Below are 24,221 nucleotides of genomic sequence, written 5' to 3' on the forward strand. Positions count from 1 at the left end.
TATGAACCCAAGAACGTCCCATGATATTTTTTATTCAGGCCACATGGTCACAACTACTAATGTCATTTAATCTTTCAGATTCAAAACTAAAATTAATTTCCTCCTGAATATGCTTCATGAGTTTAGCAAGATAAATCTTATTTCTACAATTCATTTCAAAGTACAAGAAAAATGGTTGAGATGTAAAAGGGGTTGTAAAAGTAACTAGAAACATTATCCTGACTGAAAGGCAGACTGGAAAAGATTGAACAATTTGACTAACAGCTGTCATGCAGAATATGATGGGCACAGTGTCAGAAATAATTAGGCAACAACATACAGAGAAATGACAACAAATGGATAAGATAGAGAAGCTGACTGCCAGGCAAAACGGTATGAAACTTCCTTCCAACCCCAATTTCTTACTACACTCTGTAAAGTCCCAGGTTTCCTTATCAAACCTACTGCAATAATTTATTATTGTTATACTGACAGATTAAATTCCACCACATGCCAGTCATGCCTGTAAGTTCAATTAAAATGACAAGACTGACATGCATGGGTAACTTTTGTGCAAAAGGGAAAAGAAAGGCAGCTCTTCAATGAAATTAAATTCCAATAGCACTTATGGCAAGGTGTTTCTGCAAAGCACAGAAGAAAAATTGTAGCACTGAGTTTCCATCCCTGGAGACGGTTAGCCAATAAAAACTATATCTGGGTTTGATTAACTCTGCATGTTTTTCTTGACCTCATTAACAGAGTCAGCTGATGGATTTCTAGATCAATTTGCATGCAAATGCAAAAGAAAAGGAGTTGTGCTGTAATACTAAGCTTTCTAAACTCTTCCTTAGCTCATTTCTTCTTTCTGTAGGCAAAACTAAACAATGAATGGGCAGGGGAAGCAATGTGCCCTCGTTTAGCTGTCAATTTGTCAAATTCCCAGAATAGGATTTTGTTCGGGATTTCTTGGTCTCAGACCAGGAACTTTTAGCAAGGTTTTAAAGCCACACTTGTTCAAGACTTTTCACAAATAGCCTTGACTTAGCAGTGTGTAGGCTGTACCCCTTTCCAGAAAACTGACGTACAGGCAAAAGGAAAACTAAAGTAATACAGATAGTGGAATGAGTAAGCAAGTTCTTTTTGATCATACTTTTCGCTTATATAGACAAAAAAAGTTTTAAGGGAATCAACTTGCATGTGCTTCTTTACACTGTAGAGCTTTGGTAGTAGTAAAAATACAGGGTCAAACCTCACTTTACTAATTCACTGACCAGTTGCAACCAATTCTGACATTGAAGAAGAAGCCACTGTCTGCATAATTAATAAAGATTTAAAATTTCATAGCCTGTTACATTTTATAAGGACAACAAAAAATTGTCTCTTTTCTAATATTCTTTTCAGCATTGTTTTTAATAGTATGTAAATAAATAAAATGAATGTACACAGATGTCAGTAAGATCATTGTCATGATTTAACTTCTGCCAGCAACTAAGACCCACACAGGTTTTCACTCAGTCCCCTCACAATGGAATGGGGGAGAGGATCAGAAAAGTAATACTGAAAAAACTTATGGCTTCAGACAGAGAGTTTTACAGGGAAAGCACCATCTGCATGTGCAAGAAAAGCAAAACAGGGAATTCATTCAACACTTTCCATGGGCAGGCAGGTGTTCAGCCACCCTCAAGAAAGCAGCATTCCATCACCCCTAAGGGTGATTTGGGAAGACAAATAACATAACCCTGAACTTTCCTCCCTTCCTTCTTCTTCCCTCATTTTTTATATGCCAAACATGATGGCATATGGTCTGGGATTTCCCTTTGGTCAGCTTGCGCCAGCTGTCCTTGCTGTGTCCCCTCCCAAGTTCTTGTGTACCCCCAGCCTGCTCAGTGGTGGGGTGAGGTGGGCAGAGGAACAAAAAAGGCTTTACTCAGCCTTAACAAAAACACCTCTGTACCCAGCACTGTTTACAGCACAAATCCAAAACATAGCCCATATTAGCTATTATGCAGAAAAGTGAATGTACCCTAGCCAAACCTGCACAATCATTCCGGGTTTAATTCTTGATCAAACATTCACATAATTCTGTGATTCATATGGTTTTTTAAAAACAAAGGACATCAGGATTCATAACTCACTTTTGCTCCTGAGACCTTATATTAATATAGAGATAACAGAAGCAGGCAAGGTAAAGAGATGAGGCAGGTAAAAACTAAGGGGGAAAAATAGGTCTGTAATGTCATATTGATTTGTTTCTAGAAAGTAGGCACTTAGCTACATTAGCAAAGCTTTTACCCACTGAATCAGTCACAAATATCCACTGACTTACAGTAGGCAGTAATACAGTATCTGACTAACACTGGTTAGACATTATTTATCTTCATATACAGCTCCAAACCTCAAGCCAGTTTAGAAGTAATAGGACTACAGAAAACCTTACTGCTAGTAGCTTGTTATCAGCAGATTATATTATATATACTATATATTATAAACTACAATATGTACATATTCAAATTGTTTCAATTAGGCAAAAGAGATGTTGGGGAAGTACTGCCCAAGGCTTATCAAAGGCAGGCAGTTTGGCACAAGGACAAATGAAACTCACCAGTGAGAAAATGAAGGGCAGCACACAATAAGTGATAAAATGCAGACAATATAGGCACATTGATAAGGTAGGGATGATCTACCCTAAATTCATTAATAACAAATGATATGGCAGGGTTCCTCTACCTTTAATATTATGTTTGATAACATTCTCTCTTCAAATAGATGCAATATGCATGGCTAAGAGGACGTGGAATGATCAGATATATAGATTTTATGCAGAGGAAGAAACTCTGGAAATACCTTCTGAAACTTTTTGCAATGATTTGATCATTAGGAATATCTTCTGTCAATAATCCATCAAGAAGAAAGCACAAGAAAAAGAAGTCTTAAAAGTCTCATTTTGAACCCTATCAATATAAAAAGTAATCAGATAAATTAGCAAAAATATTAACCATCTTTCTGGAATGTCAGTAATATTTGAGAGTGGGGTTCCATTTTTATTTTTTATTGTATTTTTCTTATTCCTAACTAAACACACAACTTTTGCCTCTGAAGAGAATGGAATGACCTTTTTTTGACTAGCTAGAATATGCTAGAAGCAATAGTAAGTCTATGGATTCAAATTTCTCACTGGGAAAAGAGTTTGCAGAACTGCTTTTGTCAGATGTACCAAGGCCCGAAAAGTCACCTCGTAAATTGAAAGAAGATGAACATAAACATTCAAACAAGACACCATCAAATGATGGCACTAGAAAAACCTTAATGGAGTAAGATCATTAGCCTGGCCTCTGCGAGTCAACATCACAAGAGAAAGAGGAGGTTTGTCATCCCCAGAGCTGAACCTTGTCAGAATTGATGTGGATTTATGAGCCAGTAAGATAATCCTTCATGATTATCTGTCCTGTTGTTCACCATTATGGTATCCTCAAGGAGGCTGTTTCATTGTATGCTCTTTGTGTCATGCTCAGCTGAAGTATAATTGTCTCAAGGACCACCTACACTTACAGGTTATTCATATACAAATTAATGGATGCTGGTGAAGTTGTGCATCCATTAAGCAGAGCATTAGCTTTCATGGCATTCATTTATCTATCAGATACTTTATTTATCACAGCTTTTCTGAAGGCTTGTTTACTAAGGGATCATGCTGGCAGAATATTGCTGCTCTCAATGAATTTTGTGCCTTATACATAAAATTTGAAAAATGAAAACTCATATCATTTGCCTCTTAGCTGGTAAACAGTGGTCATAAGATAATGACTTTTCTAATCTCTGTTCATGAGAATAACATAGCTCAAAAACTTTGGGTTTATTCCCCTTTCTTTAAAAAAACCCCAGCCAACAAATCTTTGATTAACTAATTATTAACGGTGATCTTGAAACTTTTATCAAATTAAAATACTATGTATTCATTGATCCAGAAAGAAGGAAAGTGTGAACAATTTTATAACTGGATTGTCAAGAAAGACCACTGAGGGGTCCATTTTTCAGCCTTGCTCTGGATGCTTATTTTGTATTCAGACTCACACCTACAGCCAGCTTTCAAATTTGGGTAGAAAGTTTTGAATTGCAGACCATCACACTCTGATATCATTCTAAGCAGTACATTACTTGCTGGCTCATTATCATTATCTTCCCAGGGATTTCACTCGCTCAGAACATCTGACTTCCTCAGGTTTCCCAGAAAAGATTCGCAAAGCAATCTCAGCATTGGAGATCCTGCTAGGGTTATGTCATCAGGTCCAGCACTTAGCAGGCTGGCATTTGCCAGTGCTTATACAGGATGTTTGCCACCTCAGGGACAAGTAATCTTCCTGATGGCTATATAATTTTAGAAATGTAAGTAGTCATTTGGGCTGAAGTCCCTGGGCCAGATCCTTTAAGACAGTTAAGTATGACAAAATGAGTGAGATTCTCTTACTGCGGTATTTCATTTGCACTTAGAATTTTGACACATTTCAATTCACTGACCTGACCTATCATTTGCAGGACACTTCCTTGGCTTTTACAGTTTCAGGACACTTCCTTGGCTTTTACAGTTTCAGCAGTTCTCAGGAATGGGAGCAAATGCTTTGTCCTTTTTAAAAAATATCCCTACGCCTTTTTGCACTGAGGAATCCTAGGTAGTTAACAACTTGATGGAATGATTTTGAAGTACGTGCTTGCAAACTTAATGGTGGCATTTTCTGACGGTGGACAGCTTGGCTTTCTGATTCAAAGATGCTCTTATTCCATCTTTTTGGATGAAAATATTCTTTTTTCCAAGAGGGTATTATGGCTTCTACACAGAACAAAATACTATGATTCCTACTTAGCCATACTAATCTCAGCTCCTAGTTCCTTCCTCTAGCTGGCCAGGAAAAGACAGAAAATGTAATGCATTTCCCTTGTAATATTCTTGCATTCATGTGAAACATTTGAGGAGAAAGTCATTATTATAATATTTAAGAAACATCAACCTGTGTTTCCATTTGTTTGACTGCTGTTACCATTACACCTTCTCCTGCCCTAGGCAAAGATATGGTTACATTGTAAAGTATTTATTTATAAATATATCTAGATGCTAAAAAATTGTAGATCCCCTCAATCACCAATTTATCTTACTTGATTTACTTGCTTCTAAACTAAAATTCTAAACTAAGCAAATCCTGTAAACAAAATAAATTCTACTTCTTTATGAATTGTCTTTTGCTCACAAATCAACATGCATATTTCACTTGCGAAATCCCTGCACTATACAGAGATTCTGTCTAGAAATTAAATTGCTAGAAAGATCAATCTTTAGAAACATCTTCATCCACACTGTCAAATTCTGATCTCTCATACTGACTTGAAATATGTCACAAGCACGAGTTATTTTACTAAATACTTAACATCTTTATTGATAAGTACAAGCTCAATTAATTTAGTCAGGAAAAGTGTGTTTTAGCCAAGCTTATATGGCACTGAGAGTTTACAGCAGATGATTTCAATGGCTCTCATATATTTTATGTCTTACAGTCCCTGTCTCTTATATTCAATAGTATCTTCCTGCCAGTATCTAGAATCAAGAGAGTGGGAGACAGATAAGCCTGATACTGTGGCATGATTAATTAACAAAGCATATCCACATACAACTCAGTACACTTTTAGGTCTTCAGACATGGACAATTCTGCAATACTACGAAACATATATGATGTTTGGACTCATGTTTGTTTCTTAACTGGAGCCATTATAGATTTCCCAGAGACAACTGTAAGATTGTTCCATGTAGATGGTGGCAAAATGTGCTCAACTATATTACATGTTGGTCACCTGCAGAGAAAATACTGAACAGTGAGTGTGTGTTTGGTTTTTATCTAAAGGACAAAGGCAGAGACTCGACAGGCTTTAACTTTTGAACTGTTTTACAAAGAGCGACCACCTCGTGATATTTCCTTGAGTGAATGGTACCTATTTACATCTGCTCTTACTCAGGTCAATGGGAGTTCTACCACTTATTGCAGCATTAGCCCACTGCTGTTGTCTTTTGAAAATGTCATGTGCAATAAATATGCAAATGATGGCAGTAATTTTTAAAGTCCGTATTAAAAACTAAATTCTAAAGGGTATCTGCTCATCCTGTTTATTTTTTCCTTTTAGTTCCTAGAGTTGTGACATGTTTAAACACATGCATTGGCTGTTTTTCCAGGTAGCTCCTCATAAACATTGCAAAATATTAATGAAGTTGTTAAGAAAGCAAAAGGCAAAAAACATCAACAGTCATTGCATATTTAATTCACTGCTTTGTTCATTCTTTCCCCATTGCAAATGTACTAAATGACAATATAATTATAACCTAAAGCTGTTGGTAATTATATGCAAAGTGCTCTAAATAACAATGAAACCCTAATGCTGAGAGAGAGCAAGAAAGAGTCTGAGGGAAGACAGACTCAAAATAACCATTACTCATTGTACTCCTGGGTACCCCCTAAAATTGTTTGATTCTGATGGGTTACCCAACCTGCAAATTACCTGAAAGAAATTCAGGTCGGGTATAGAGAAAACAAATTAATTACCAGGAAATTACTTCCTGGTGTTGAGCCAAGTACTAGCTCAAAGAGTGAAGGAGAACAACACAGACTCGCATCAGGAGCTGGCAGTGGAGAACAGCGAAAGGAAAAGTCTATTAGAAACTTTGTTTCTAATCCTGTCATCTTTTCTCCAACCAAACCTGAACTCCACGTCCAATGCCAGAGTGTAAGCTACCAGCAGATCACTGTTCTCCCCACCCCATTGCCCTGGACAATGCCTGCACCACCTGCAGGAGCCACTCTCTGGCTCTTCATAGGGCCTGGGATGAGCTGTTCTGTTAGGTGCCATCCTTCCTGGTATTTTATGGCTTCTAGAAGAGCTCCTCTATTCCTTTGAAATTTGTAATAATTCCACTAGCAAAGTAGCCAAGACCAACAGTCTCAGAGCTGAGATGTGTAGTAATTTAGATATTCTCTCCTCTTAGCTAAACAGATTTTTTCCTAGATAGAAATGACAGCCATGCTCACACAATTTGTCAAGGGAATGTTTGACTTCTGCTTATTCTGTGTTTGCTGGAATCAGAAGGAAATGCCATATAGCTATGGCTTCATTAGCAGAGCAGTAATATGCAACAGAGCAATGTGCTCTAGAGATGGAACTTAATTGAGATAAAGCACATAAAAACTGTGAATTACATGACAAGCAGAACTGGCAGCTTGTGATGGTGTATAACGTCCCTGCTTATCTTACTGATATGTACAGTATGCTAGAGCTGGAATAGTTAAACTTATACAAATACCATCAGAAGTTACGGCCTCCACTACACTACTTACTCTTGCAGACTTTCTGCCATGTTTGAATTTCTCCTGCTAAAATATGTTTACAAGAAGAAATGAAAAAGCATCCACAGAACAGAGCAAAAAGCAGTACAACTCAAAGATTTTGTTCTGAACTGCCCTTACTGTATTCCTTACTGTATCCATTCTTTTCCAATACTTCTCCCTAGCAGTGAGGGGAAAGTGAGCAAGTAGATGCTGGGTGGCACTCAGTTGCCAGCTGGAGTTAAACACAACAATGACTTAGGAAACAAGTATAATCCTACAATTTAAAACTGTTTCCATTGCAGAGTGCTCCTTTTGTGTTCACCCTTTTCCCAGCAGGCAGCTGACCAATGAGCTACAAACTTCTTGGGCTCTCAGACCTCTGACTGATCTCCAGCAGCCTCCTCTCTCCGTGCTCAGGAGATGTGCCTTGCAGTGAGACCATTCTCTGCCTGTCTTGAGAGCTCACAAAACCCTTCCAGTCTCACCTGCTGAAGGTGTGAATGTAAAAATGCATCAAACCACCTCCTGCCCTGCACCTCATGCTACAGCTGACACAGGTGTAATGGAGCACCATGTGTAAGGCATGTGCAAGGACTTTCACAGGTGGGAACTGGGCTTCTGCAGCAGCAAACAGTGATCAAGAAAAGCTCATTACTCCTTTACTGTACACGAGTTCCCCACTACACAAGGTATTTGAGCAAGGTTGCTTTAAAAAAAACCAAACCAAACAACATAGGCCTGAAATATACAAACAATTTTCAAGTAAAATCACTTCTGCATTTTAATATCCAAATATTGATTTATTTGCCTATATGCTCATTTGGTACAGTGTATGGAGCAGACAAGCACTGACATATGTGACCATGAGTGCAAAGCAGCTGTAAAAAATTACTGAATCTGAAAGGTTGTGACAGATATCTGCACTGTACTGATTATGTCCTGGATAAATTATTATCTGTGATTCACAAACGCTTAAACCAGAAAATAAAATTATAGTTACCAAGTACGACTTCCTGCAGTTTAGGTTCAGATTTTTATCCTGTGTTTTTATCTGAATGAAAAATATATTTTGATAAACAATAAATTGCATAAAGATGCAAATAAATGATGAAATTATTTTAAGTAGTCTGGACACCTACCCAAAAATGAACACACCTCTCCCAAATGAAAGGACTGCTCTTGAATATGTGCTTGAAGAAGAATGACTCTTCTGATACAAGACAAGATTTTATACTGTTTATACCTTTTCGAGGTTTCTGGGAAGTGAGGACATTCATTCCTTCAGTTTGTCTGACAACTGACAGCTTACATGTTAACACGACAGAAAAAGGACAACTCCTACCCTAGCTGTCCTCACAGCACAGGTATAACATGGGAGCACTGCCCTTGGGGTGACACCAGCAACAGAGGCAGGAGACCCACCACAGTTCTCATCTGCTGCTGATTTTGCCAATGAAACCAGCCACAGTTAGTTCTAATTGCAGTAGTGCTGCGTTTGATACCTGTCCAGGAACAGTCCCGTCTCTGAGTTGCTCTAAGCCCATTTTCTGCCTTATGTGGTACTCAGGGATATCAGGCAGTATGTGGCAAAATGTCTAACTCAGCACACTGCTGTCCAACATCTGGCGTAGCTATACTGCCAGAAAAAATTAAACAAGAAATTTGAAGCTACAAAACAAGATTGCCCTTTTATTCCGTGTTTAAACAACAACTTGGAAACACACTGGTACTTGATAGCTCATGATAGCCAGAGCCTTTTTCTCCAGATCTGATTCTAATGCAACAGGAATGATAAGCAAGAATCATTACAGTCTTCTTGTGTCCATGGATGCTCTGTGTCACACAACACCCTTGGCTTATTTCTCTCTAGAGGGCCACCTCTCTTTTGAGAGCTGCTATCAGGAGATGTTCATTGGCAGGATTTGTCACTGATGAGCAACCACCAGCTTGCTGTGGTGAGACAGCCTGATTTGCCTGCTCCATGGAAAACTTCTGCCAGCCTCAGACATGCCAGTGAACTAACAGCAATAAATATGTGTTATGAACAACCACACGCCAGACACTCTACTTAATACCATCACCATGAGTACAGACAGGCCAGATCAGGGCTGGAAGTGATTGAAGGTATCTTGAAGAAAGCATCATCAGGAATCAAAAACATGATAAAAGATTCAGGAGATGAGCTGACGTGATGAGAGGGCAGACTGAATTGGGACAGGAAAGAGAGCAAGCTAAGTCACTGCGGGTGAAAGCAAGTTTAGCAGTGTAGCCTGGTTCTCTGAGGAACTGAGTAGAAATTTCATTGGATAATCAGAGCTGACAACTCCACCAGCATTCACATGGGCAAATAAAGTCATATCTTGTGACAAGGCATCAGATTTCTATGTCTCAATAAGGTAAATGGAGCCATATTCCCTCCATCTTTAGTTTACCTTTTGTTGCTTGGTTTTGGCTGGCTTTTTTTTTAAATCTGCCGGTAAAATTCATGAAGTTTTTGTACAAGCAAAAGAATTTGATGGATATTGTGCAAGTTGGTTTTGCTTAATTCTGTGATTTATGTACATTCAAAAAAGTACAGATATGCTTTGAATGGATGAAAGCTTTTTGGTGTAGTACCAGAAGTATTACCTTTTAAGGTGTTAGAGTGTCAAAGAAAAGAAGTGAAATAAACATGAGCTAAAAAGGCATCAGTAAAACTGATTGAACAGCTTGTATTTCTCTAACTGGAGTTCAGGGTCACTGCCAGTTTTTACAGACTGGTCTGCCACAGGAACACATAATACCTATAACTCCAAAACAAGGTTGATGCACCTTTGTCCTTAAAGTACTTTACCAAAGATTCTCAGTACACCACGTGGAGTGATGTACTGAGCTCTGGGGCTCAGGAGCATAAAAAGGACATGGACTTGTTAGAGTGGGTTCAGAAGAGGATTATGATAATGATCAGAGATGATCAGAGATGATCAGAGACAATGATCAGCAGAACACCTCTCCTATGAAGAGAGCCCATGGCAAGGGGGATGGAACTAGAAGATCTGTAAAAGTCTCTTCCAAGCCAAACAATTCTGTGATTTTACAAAGCTAAATATATCACAGTAAATGTAATTCTAGATCATCAGAATGTAGATGTAGACCCTATTGTGAAAAGTATGCTTAGATATGGGGGTAAAATCGGCAGTTTTTTTTCAAAAGAAAAGGAAAAGAAAAAAAACAGTCCAGGGAACTTCTCTGCCTCAGCTATCTAAAAACTAATTAAAAAGCAAAGGAGAGCTCTTTTGCTTTCTATCCATGCTGCAGACAACACAGTCCAGGAGCAGAAAGTGGAGGAGGTTTCTGAAAACAAACTGTGCACTTCTTTCCCCACTTTGGTCTCGGAACTTAATATCCACCATAAACAGAACAGACAACTGGGGATACAAGTATCATAAAGTCACCCCAGGATAAAGTTTTACTTATGTTCAATCTAAAACATTTTGTTCAACCCAAAATAAAATATCATGTAATATTTTGCAGGTCATTTAACTTCTTTATGTTTGACTTTAAAGCTCCTTCAAATGAAAATAGAAGCATTTTCCCTCCTGGTAATTTAAACAGAGCAGCGACCACCAGGGTCAGTGGATGCAGAAGACCTTCCAGGTTATTTTATGAGCTGGGATAATAGCCAAATTCCCATCCTCTGAAAAATGCATACATTTCTCTGAACACAACCCACCTGGTTATTCAGGGGTTTATGCTTTTCCTGTTGGGGTCACAATATATATGCAAACACAATGAGACCTTAATTACAGAGCCACTTTAATCTGCAGTAAGCCTCCAAATCCAAAACCTGCCCTTCCCCACCACAGTAAAAATCACTTCAGATTCTCTCCCTCCTTCTTAACCTTCCTGTCTTTCTCATTCCATACATTTGTGTGTGAAGAGATGATTGTAAATCATGAGTTTAAGCAGCAGAAGCAGGATTTATACATAAGCTTCCGTGAGAGGTTACCTCTCACTGAGGTTAGCCTGAAACAAATTTTGCAGCAAATCTCCAAACTTATGTTAATGGAAAAGCTAGAAAAATGAAGACAAATTGTTCCAGGCATAGTGGCCCCCTTCACTACTGCCCCAGCCACCTTCAGGCAGTTCTTACAGGAGGTTCTGTACATAGATGGAATAGATTCCCATACCCCTCAGAAGGTTTCTTTCACTTAGAGCTAATGAAAACATTCCCTACGCAGCTCACTGTCCTGAACTGGAAAAAAACAAACAAACAAACAAAACAAACCTGAATTTTTACAGCCTTTCAGATCGGAGCTGCCAATCAGCCAGCCTTGCACTGGATGATCTCATCACTAGGCAACCATCCGTGAAGGCCACTTCTCCTTGAGGATGTTCACTTATTGTTTAAATGTATTTCATTTCCATGGAAGAGTGTTCCACCTGACAACTGTCTTTTGTTAACCTTGTGCTGGTGGCCTTTAGAATTATTTTCTGTTGTGGAAGTAAGGGAAAGACAGAAACTCCACAGAAGAATGAAATTTTCCATTTAAATAAACGTCCTATAATCTGGACAGTGTCCATAGCTGATAATCCTATTGATAACAGTTACTATGTCACATCAAAAGGCATAGTGTGGCCACATTTTCACTGTAAGTGTAGACTAACAACAGAGAAAATATTTCTGTACTATTCTAAGCATTGTAGAAGGTGTCCTCAGAACTGACCTACCTTCCACTATGGAGAATAATTGTATCCCATAGGCAAAAGGCTTCATTTATTGTGTCAATAGAATGAAAAACTCCCACAATGATAGTGAAGTTTATTGAAAAACTGCCTTTCTGCAGGAAGCTACTATCAGGAAGAGGAGATGTGCAGTGTTTGACTCTCCACTTCTATCAAAAGCCAAATAATGCAAGAGCCCTGACTCATCCAGTGGCCCAACCACCTCAACACCCTGTTGCAGCTGTGCCTTGGGCACTCTGCTCTGTGTGCTCTGACCTCAGGGCAAAGCCAGCAGGGTCCCGTGGGAGAGGGGGACAAGAAAGCTGCGCAATTAGTTGATTAACTGCAGCATGGATTGCCCAATTCTGCTTGCTGAGTCTGAGTTTGTAAAGTGATGAGATTTCGCTCTGGCCGCTTATTTGTTGTAACTGTACGTTGTTACTTGTCCTGAAATAACTTGCCTGACAATACTGCTTTGTCTTCAGTTTGCTTCTGGGACAGCAAATGAGTGCATGTCAAATCTAAAAAAATAATAAATGAAGAAAATAAAAGAAAGATGAGGCAATAGCTCTGAAACTCCTTTTCTGACATGAATAGTGCCATAACTTCAAAATGCAGTGCTATTCTACAAACCTGGTCTGTTATAAATAAATCAACAGTACTTTGCAAACAGAAAATAAGCATGTATATACATGGCCGATTCTCTCCTTTTGCAGAGTCATTTCCAACTCCCTAATCAAATTATAATGTGTCCTTTCTTCGGAGGTAGAATAATTAAGACTCAATTACATTTTAAACTGTAACATTGACTACTCTGTAACTATTATGTAATTGAGAAGCGGCTATATTGTCCTCTTATGTAGTTACACTGAATTACACAATCACTTAAATGGAGTTATATTGAAAAATTGCACGTAAAGTTATTCATATTAAGTTCTGAAACTTAGGGACCCAATGTGGAACAATTGCCCACTTGCACAGGCTTTGAATCGAATATGTGCAGCCCTGTGACTTTGAAGGGAAAGAAAAGGTTCCTTAATAAGTCTGAAGTGTTATCATTAGTATCTTTTAATGCAAAGTGGTTACATGCTAGTGAATTATTTCAATTACTCTATTATATGGCTGAGCTAAAGAATAGGAGCAATTGATAAAAATGTGGTGAAAACTTCGTAATATGCAGAAATTAAGAACAGGGCTCAAAAAGCTATTAGAGTGCATTCAGCTGGTACCTTCAAAATTCTAAAGATACTTAACATTAAATGGGAGAACTTCAAATCACTAATTTAGTTCACAGTGTGCTTTGGGGCTTTGAGTAATTCATTTATGTAGAATGTCTGTAATGCAGTGAAGTTAAAGCTGAGCTAGGGTTTTAAATTTTTCTCGTGGCACAGTGAGATATAAAACATTCCTACAGTGAAGCGATAATGTAAAGGTTTCACTTTGGAGTGATCCAATATACGAACCATAGGGCCTGAAAGATCTGAAAATGTGGTACAAAAATAAATGCTTCAAATGAGAACCCCACCTGAACACAGCAGAAAGGTGTGAGAGGAGAAGGGTCAGGCTGGATTCATGAAAAAAGCTGACAGGAACAATTTCTTGCCCTTCAGGGGACTGATAACTGATAAAGTTTAAAAATCTGGGACTGATAAATAGGAACCTAACCTGAGTGAGGTTAGGGTCTAAATTAATTATTTAAAGATTCTAAAATATTCTCCAATCCTCCATTAGTCTAGCTGACAGAGAAGTACAGAAAGAAAGCACAACCATTTTGAGAAGCTCTGTTTTTTCCTCAATGGAAAACTCTCCTTTTCAAGCACAAAGTTTTAAAGAGAGACACAGAACTTAAATATTTTATCAACTTCACTGCATGCACCTATGGCTGAAAGTGGGGTGCTGCCCTCTAAAACAGTGAATGTCACAGGATTTCTCCCATACCAGAGCTGCCAACAAATGGACTATGGCTGCCCTTGGATCCCCAGTGCCACCTCCGACCTGACCCCCAGACACTGTGGGAATGAGTACTGCTTCCTGTGGAAAAGGGCCACTGTTCAGGTCCAGGTGCCTGTGGCCAAAAGGGGCACGCTGGCTCCTAAAATGGTGAACGTTGCAGAATGTGGCCATTTTCCACAGGACACAACTCTCATTTCCCCCACAGAGTCTCGAGATCAGGTCAGAGGTGACGTTTGGGGCTCCAAGGGCAGCCAGAGTCCTAGTTCTGACTAGCATCTGTTCTCAAGTTGGTCCCTTCCAAGGTATTTGTTTGTTTGTTTTGGAGAGGAACCACTACCTTTTGCTCAACTGAGATCATCACTTTGTACCAGAATGTGATAATGCCAGTGCAAGACTTTGGCTTCTTTCTCATCTAGGAGCCGTGCCTTCTGGCCTGCAGGCTACAGTAAACCTGCATTCAGTTTGGCCAAAATAAGAGCAGGCTTTATTGAAAAATTCCTTAATTAGCAAGGAAAGTTGGAAAATAAGGCTTACAAAGAGACTCATTTAGTGGGACATCATGAAAAATTCTGATGGGGAGAACAAAGATTTAATTAGAGTTTGGGAATATTACCTGCAATGCTCAGAACTGATTTTTTCCTCTTCTTTTTAAGTTTGTCTCTAACTACATGTCTCAAGTCCTGCATAATTTGACAAAATTGCCCTGCAACATGCCTCATAAATACAACTCATTTTCCGCTTTGTCTACTGCCTATCCATCTCATGAAAAAGGTGACAGCTGATTCATAATGTTACCTTATCAAAATATTTTGTTTTTATTCATGTGACTGGCCTGTTTCACCCTTGCACAATCTAGATAAACACAAAGTTACTTCCCAAGTAATACTTTACAAAACTGCACCAAAAAATTGTTACTGTCTTCTACTAATTTAACTTCATTATCACCTCACAGGAGGTCTGTCTGAATATACTATTCCAAAGAAAACCTTGGAAGCTGACTGTCTGAGGCCAGTGATATAGGACCTTAATATAAAAGGACATCACAAGTTGTGTGATGAAGGATGTGTTAGCCACATCTGATGAGATACCCATCATAAGTGTCAAGATTTCTGAGAGATTTTTTATTGGGCTCCACCCTTATTTTTAGAAATGATTTTGAAATTCATTAATTATAAGATGGCACCAGTAAACAAGTAGATAAACTCAGGACTAAGTAGCATGATCGGAGCTGGTTTGTGGTTGACTTTGAAAAAGATCCATTTTCTTTCAGGCCTCCTAAGGCAATGCTGGTAACTGCTAATAGAGTCCTTGCAAAGCACCACAACTGGCAGTACTTCTGCAATAATGGAAATCCTTGCCACTTTCAATCCACCAAACTTTACACACGATTATATAAACACTCTAAATCTTCACAATCTTGTATTTTTACCATCCCCCATTATTTCCATTTTATAGGTAGATAAATTGAAGGACAGAAAAGCCATGACTCCTCTAAAAGTGAGTCATATTGGCTTTCATCCCGTGGCTTCACCTGACAAAATGTGCTCGATCCCTTATGTCCCAGAGCAAATCAAAGCAGTTTTTCATTAAGTTTCAGACATGTCTCATCCACACTGTCGTCTGCTGGTCATGGAAAACATAATGAAGTAAGCTAAGTTTGTACATGCACGAAAGTGACCTCAAAATTTCTCTCTTCTTTTTGTACTCATGGAAAGTATATTGTCAAAAAAATTATATCAAATTTTATAAATTACCCAAGAGAGCTTCTTTTACATAAGAGGGCCCTGGAAATTTGCAGTAAAAAAAATTCTAACAAGCTCTTAGCTAAAGGCACTAGCAAAATTCTTTGGTCTGCGCATTCTGACTAATTCATTGGTACATGTTACATTCACTTATGCTGTGTACCCTCAGCTGATCTCATTTGCACTTCAAATTTTGGCTAAAAAGGACAAAAGAGAGCAGTTAGGCATTTCACCCCTGTCCAAACCATATGACGGTGTCAGCTTCCACATTTATCATTGGATTTCTGTTAGACATCTAATGCAGAGTCCAGCTTAAAATTATGTCTAAAATGGAGGAAAAGTAATTAAGATTGACATAAGGGGTGCAAAATCTTCTGCCTTCTTCTGAGGCATTAATTAAATAGAAATTGTTTAGTTTTTGATCTCATTTATTCAAACACTCCAATCCCCATGTCAACAGTATTTTGACTAAATATGCCTGTGCCTGGTAAAATGTGGTTTATACCCTCCATTGTGCTTTGGCTAACTGTTAAGAATTTATTATGCTGGCAATCTGGACCTAAGTCCGTTGAAAATCTATCCACACTTTCTGCTCCACGAAAATATGTTTAAAATTATTCCAGTGATGTTTCCCTTTTGTGATATTAGTTTGGCAAAGCCTCTGTATTAGCTTCCCTGAGTGATGAAAAACGAGGTCTAACCCCTTGGTAACTCACAAATCGCTTCACGTCATTTGTGGCTAAATGAATGCATTAACCAGTGAAGTTATCCCCAGCTGACACGTGGAGATGTCACACAGCAGCAGTGTCAGTGAAAATTTTAGCAGCCTTGTTGTGTCAGTGGGGCATCAGTATTCAAGGTCACCAGCAGCATTACTTAAGTAGTTATGAATTTATCCATCATTGTGAGCAACTTTTGCAAGATTGCAGCTAATTTAAATGGGGCTTATGTATATTTTACCTGAGCTGCAGTGATGACAGCAGTTGCAGCATAGACTGACTCATCATTAATCCTGAAGCTCTAATGTGCAGAGCAGCTTTGACTGCAGTTTTGTACTCTGTACTGCTAATACAGATGTATGAATTTGGATGGCACCTTGGGCCTGCTCCCCTACCTCTTTATTTGTGTTCCTATTCAGTGCCAATAAATCTCAAAAATACAAGCTCCCTAGCCTTAGGCTATGTGAGAAACAGCCCATCTGCAGCAGTAGCAAGGAGTAGAGGTCCAACAGGAGATGTGGAACCTGTAAATCACCCTGCTCTGGCTCCACCCAGGCCCCATCACAGGGGAACACCAGCCCATACAATGAGGTACCTGGCAGGGGGAGAAATCTCAGCAGAGCCAGAGGAATGAGCCCCTGCCCACGAACCCCCAGGGCTGTCCCAGGACAGCCAGCAGTCCCAGCAGTCCAGCTGGGCAGCCCAGCATCACAGGTCTATGGGAGAGGCTGTCTGGAGCACCTCAGGATCTGAGAGGTATGGGGCACATCATGGGATGCAGGCAAGACCGTTTGGGCTTGGCACTTGTTACAGAACAAGTGCAGGAAATGAGGATAAGGGGATAAAAGGGAGCAGTTACTTACAAGCATGTCAGCACGTTTGTTTGGCTCTGCCCTGCACCTGATCTGCACAGTCAGTTCTATCTTCTTAAACTCTATTTTCCTAGACGAGGGAAATACCTAACCTATGTTCATGCATATATGAGGAAGTCTAAGTGCCAGCAGCTGGACTGAGGGGTGCCAGCAACTAAAGGGACAGCTCTTAGTCCTGATCAGCAGAATGGGGATCAGGAGGAGACTGTTGGGACAGCTCATTTCTGTGTAAATACTGCATACTTAGTTCATCTGTGTGGCTTGCTGTGTATATGTGTATTTCACACCTGTCTGCATGTGTACCTGTTGGGATTACATGCTCAGTTTCACTGCCACTGGGACTTGGAGCACTAACCTGTGGCTGCCTTCCATCTATCAATTGCTGGATTTGGTGACTCCCTAAAACTGTATCCTCTTCTGAAATTATACACAATCTATGGCAGCTCTGGAATGTAGTATCTACAAGCAGTGTGCAGGAAGTGACACCCTAGGCCTCCTTTCCCCATGCAGACAGCAGTGCACTGGCATGGAGCTCCCACTAAACTCCTTTTTCCATGACTCTGCAGACACTGCCCAGCAGATCACTGGTACAAGAGCTATTTCCCTCCCTGCTGTTTCTGCAACTATTCCTCCTGTGAAGTACAGTAAACAAAACAAACACAAACCAAAAAAAAGAAAGGGAGAGGCATAGCCCTAAACAAAATTCTTTTGAAGCTGATGGGACCCCAACTCATTACATTTTAAACAAAAGCTTAAGCCTCTCATACAGATGAGCTATTGTTTTTTGGTCTCCTTTTTGATGTTATTTTGAAGTGCCTTGAGGATACTTGATAATAAGGCACTCTGTGAGCTGTATTACCTTGTTCTGTATTGCAATGTTTTATTAACAACAAATGCCAAAGGAATAATGAAAACACAAGCTGGAAAATTACATTTTCTTCTTCCATTGCCTGTTTTAGTCTGATCTAAGCAACTTATTAATTGCCTTCTTTTTGATGGCATGGATTTATGTTTGCTTAATGCAAAAGAATGGAAATAGCATCTATCAATACCAATTACAATACCATCTTTCTTTAAAAGAAGGGTCTGAGGTAGACAGAGTTGCTTGATGGATTTCATAGAAGCTTAAGGATTTTGCACAAAATGTTAAAAACATTTTTCTAAAATAAATAAATAATGAAGAAGAAAAAGCAGCAACCCTCAAACTGTAAATTAGAGTTTTCCATCCTAGTTTTGACTAGGAAAAAAGCACAATTTTCCTACAGATGCAATTTTCTAAAGACACAAGCTTACAAAAGCCATCCATAACATCATTTTATTCTGGAAATACTGTGCCAAGCAGTTACTAAAAAACATACCATTAGAACAGAATTTTGGATGCTTCTTTGGATGTTCCCCAAAGAATATTAAAGTTGGTCTCCAATTTGAAGCTCAAATTCTTTCATGTTTTTCCTTCTCCATCACACAGTGTTATTTAAGACTAATTTATAGCTCCAGGCTTTCACATTTCATAGAAATCGGCTGGGTTATTATTTTGTTATCAAGAACATCAATTCTTTCATTGTAATCAGGATTTCATCCATGATATTTAATCTGTAATATAATTAAAGAGGTAGTTTAGAAAAGCTACAATTATACAGGGAATATATGCAAAAATATTCTTACAAATGCTACCAGTAAAGCTGAAGATGGTGTTGCCACAAACTCACTTGGGAGCTCCAAGTTATGGTATTTTTATTATCCAACTGTGTAACAAGGATAAGTAACACCAGTCCCTGAAAAACAACTATTGCTAACCCAGCATTCTCATGGCCAAACACTACAAAAAGCACTTCAGCAACAAAAAACATCTTGAGCCTGTGTTTGAGTATGGGAAGACAAGATCAAATACTTCCATGTATCCCAGACTTGAAGAGAACCTGTCTGGGATGGATCAGCTATAGGGCAGTTCCTCTTCAAACTAGGCAAATGTAAATAACTATTTATGTACATTAAATAGCAAGACCACTACTTCTATGCTTGGAAAGACATTTACAGAGATGAAAAGGAAAATTCCACTTACATATAACTAAATATTAATTCATCTTCATGGGATTTTTCTATGTCCTCCAAATACACAGCTATCAGACATTATAGATAGGATTCAATCTTCAGGTAAGACACACTGACTGGTGGTGGTTTTTTTACCAGGGTATAAGCATGTGCCAATTTCTGTCTGAGATTCAAGTCAGAACCTTATTTAGCCCATCCTTCCAAGATTTTCTCTGGCTTAAGCACAAGTATCATACAAATACAAGTATCAAACTTAATCAAAATATCAGGTTGTAAGACAATAATTTTCTTTTCATTTTTCATTGTCATTTCCCCCAATATTTGAGACACTCATAACTGTGGAATTAAAGAATTATCTGCTATTCAAACATAAAGCAAATTCACCTCTGAATTTGCTTGAGCCCAAGGGAGCAACTATAAATGACTATTTATTTTTGTCCCCATTAAGAGGGAAATGAGCAGACAACCCAGCTAACTGGCTGAAACATCAAAATGCAATTTTCTTGTGTGATAAAAACACGTTGCCTCCAACCATACAAAGTATAGTTCATAGGAAGAAGAAAAGTATGCCTTCAGATCATTGAAAATTCTCAACAGAGACTGGACACAATCAAAAACATGTGAGCAGCAATACTGGACAGGGAGGCAGGTTCAACTTTCAGAGGGCTTGACAAACATGAAATTGTGACTAATGTTTATACAAAGGGACTTTTGTTCTTCCCCTCTCTCCTGCACGCCTTGTGCATAAACAGCATTTTGATCCTTGAAGCCCTCAACTCAGCTATGGAAAGGAAAACTCCATGGGTGCCCAAATACTAAAGAGTCCTTTCTTTTCCTGCATAGTTCCAAAATACAACTGCTGAATAGAGAAAACAGAGCTTTAAGCTTCAGAGAGCGATCAGGCAACCAAACCAGACCTTCAGATGTCTCCCTAGCTGGGAAAGCTGGCTGTAGTCACACTTGTGTGCCATTTGTCATGGCAGGTCTACTTAGCCAGTGCACAACCTTTGTGAGATCCTGCCCATTTAACCATTTCAATTTAGTTATGGTCACACCTGCAATAGCAAACCAGAGGAATCACCGCCTATTTCGACTGGAACACATTAGGAGGTAAAGTGAAGAAGAAAGGGTAAATCGTCAACTCATTTTCACCACACACCAGTAACACCTCATGAGACCATATTTTGAAAATAGCTGCACTGCTGTAACATGTAATTAGTTAATCTGTGAATTTACAAATACGTTAATGAAATCAGAGGGCTTTTAAAAATTTTAACCCAATACTGTGGCTCAAAACACTGCCAAAAGGATCATATAAACTGTAGAGTAAATACTTCTATTGATTTGCTTAGAACAGTAATGGTGTTTGGAAACTTCTCAATTCATACGCTTCTGATGGAAATAGATGCCATTTTCTGTTGACCAGACATTTAAAAAATATTGTACAGTACTTTAAAACTACTACACAGACATCAATAAAAAATAATAGAGCAGAGAGACAGACATCTAAAGAATATATCTGAAGGATGTTTCACAGCATTCTGTAATTGCAAGAATTTCTCAAAGTCAGAAAGTGGAGTTAGTCGTCCAGTTCCTAGTAAAGGCTCATAGGTGTCAGGCAACTTTTTCTCTTTAAAAGGTTCTCTTTTAAATAATATTGACATCATTATCTCAGTAATGACAGTTTTAAGTGTAGACTGTGTATGAAATCTAGTTCTACACTCTTTCCTCTTTTGCTCAAACTGCTACATATTTTTCTTATAGGATTTTGCTTGAATTCCTTTTAGAGTACAATTAACACATTTTCTCTTAAGTCATTAGTGCTTCTAAAGAAAATGGGTGAAGACAATATGAAACTGGTTTCTTTCATCATGTATCACACTAACTGTTCTAAAATCTTTGGTCTTATGGACTGGGGAAGCATAGAAACAAGTTTTCTTTCTTCTTCCAGAGGTTCCTGGTCCAGGCTGAGACACTTCATAAAATGAAGATGCAAGCATATGTGATAAGATAAAAATCTTATATATGGTTCAAAAAGAAAGCAACTGCCTTCCATATATTCATGAATACATATTCATATGTTCAATGGCATTATTCACGTTTCCAAAGTTCATTATTTGCAGAAGCACCACATTAACTTAGAATCTGTATTTCCATACTACTAAAGGGGGAATGCACATCTTCAGGGCACAATATATAATTGAATGGCCCCAGCAAAAAGTTTAGGAAAAGGACCTTGTACAATCTTCGGATTTTATATTTTACAATAATTGAAGTTTTATTTCCTCCCATTCCATGACAGAATCCATATTCTATGTTCTGTTAAAAAAATCTAGCTGAAATATAAACCTGTTACTTGAAACAGTAAAAAAAAGAAAGTATACTTGACAAATTCATTTGTTGTCTAACTTGGAGATTAAGACAAATTCGCATTAAATTCTGGTTCTAAGGAGGCAGCATGTTTATCTAGAGTCAATAGTACTTTCTTTTATCATTGTTTTACCTTTCATCTCAAAATTCAATGGCATTCTATGCCATTTTCAGAATTAGGTAAGTGTTTTATAACAGATCAAGCCACTATCTTTCACAATATGATGGGGTTTTAGTTTCATGGACTTCTCAAAAGATACTTTTCTCACTTTAAAAGTGGAAATTGACATAAATATCTTTCCAGTTTGGAATTTGATGATGCTGGGTTTTTTTATATATAAAAAACCCAATATCTCAATATAACAAAGACTGATGAAAAAAGATGGGAAAAGTTCTTTGAATTCATCCCTTTCTAATTTATTTATTAAAATTTTAATTAAAAACAACAAAAGAATCAGAAAACTCTACTGCTTTGAAGATCCATTATGCATTTAAATGTCAGCAGTACTAAATAATTCAAATGGGAACTTTGGCAACTAGATATGATGGAAGTTATTTTAATTCCTGCTTTGTCATGGGTTGGATATCACTACCCTTCTCCCAAGCCTCAGTCATGTTAGCAATGCTTTCAGTATGTTCCAAAAGGAATAGCCATTGAACCTGCCTGTGGATTCCTATGCTCTACCTCGTCCAAGAGCCGCAGGGATTCAGTCCAAGATCCATGACACGTCAGGTTTTGCAAACCCACAAGCATGTATGTGCATTTACTTATGTGAGAAAAGACTATGTGTGTGCTCCAGTGCTTGTCACATGAAATATGAGTTTGCATAATTCCCATTATGCAATGCAGCACCTTTACTGATTAAATACATTAGGTGATTACCTCAAAAGGATGATCATTTTAATAATGCAGTGTGATACTACTTAGCTTTTTGAAAATAAGTTCATCACTGGGACATGACCTAAGAGTATGTAGAAAATGAGGAATTCACAACCAAAAGGAAAGAGAATATGAACAGAGAAAAACAGGAGAATGAGTAGTACTGCGCAGACAGATTAATTTCTACATTTACTGAGCAATCCTTTTATAAAAGATTATTACCAACATTATTTTAGTTCTCACAAGGTCAAACTGATTTATGAAATGAGTTCTTGTTAGGCATTCACAAAAGTACCTAGGGTAGTTTTAAATCACACAACCATTTTTTCCCGAATTTTAAAAGTTTTTTAGAATGGGAATTTAATTCATCAATTAATATTCACAAGTTATTTTTAATCCTCTTTCAACATACATTTATCAAGATATATACCAAACCCTAGGAAATTAAAAGCTGATTATTAATTCCTTGAGAAAGAAATGCTAACTTTTTTCAGTTCCTTTTCATATTAAAAAAAGGGTCATCTGTGAATTCATTTGCTTTAATGCACAATGCTGGCACTGAGATGATTTTTGGTTTTAAAAGCTGGCAGCTAAACAGAGGGGGTGAAAATTAGGACGTTGTATGTTGAAAGTCCCAAGGAAATAAATATTTTCAATATCTTTCAAATAGAGCTGTCAGTTTCAGCCTTTTTTTTCTGTTTGTTGGTTTGTTTTTTTTTTTTCATGAGGAACATATATCTTTCCAGACAGTTGTTCTCTATTTCTTATTCTCTCTTTTGAAAACATTTTTGTTTGCTTTCTTTCTCTGCCTTGTTTGTAGCTTTTTTTATTAGGCAAAATGTCAGAAAAGATTGATCCTTATTTATCTTTGTAAGGGAAGATGTCACAGTTTGCTATGTCTTTGACTACTTGTTTATATAAGAGATGAAAGAATATCAAGCAGTAAACCAGAAACCTATTATTATGTTGAGAATCTTAACAGAGATGGACCAAAGTATTTTTATTGACACAGTTGCTTTGTTGATCAGATGAAAAAAATCCTGTACACCTATGCTATGCAGTTACATTCTCATTGAACATTGGAAATTATTCTAGATTTCTGTTACTTCAGCAGTGATTCAAAGTTCAGTTTTGGCTCCTCCCAGCACTAGGCCATTTTATAGTAAATCTATATCCCTAAAAATAAGCAGGTAAATTAATAAATTAGCTCATGCTCTTCCTCTGTTTCCAGGCTTTGCCTTCCTAACTCCCCTTGGTTGCTCCATTAAAGTTCTCTTTACACCTGGAGATATTACATACATCCTTTCTGTATGCACAAGTTGAGGTTAGAGTGTCTTTCCATAACCAGCTTGGTGCACACACAAGGCTGAAATCAGCATTTTTCCCATTTATACTTGAAGTTTACCATGTTAGGGATGCTCTCTTGCATGTTTGTGCAGGGAAAAAGCTCAAGGGAAGGCTACCAAGGAACAATGGATATATAACAATTCTTGCCTGTCTCACATGGACATTATATTGACAGATTTTTATTTCACGTTGTATGGAAATTTTTTGAAGAGCATGTTGGAAACACATATATGATAAGAAA

The sequence above is a fragment of the Prinia subflava genome, chromosome Z, assembly GCF_021018805.1.
Source record: "Prinia subflava isolate CZ2003 ecotype Zambia chromosome Z, Cam_Psub_1.2, whole genome shotgun sequence".
Classification (NCBI taxonomy): domain Eukaryota; kingdom Metazoa; phylum Chordata; class Aves; order Passeriformes; family Cisticolidae; genus Prinia; species Prinia subflava.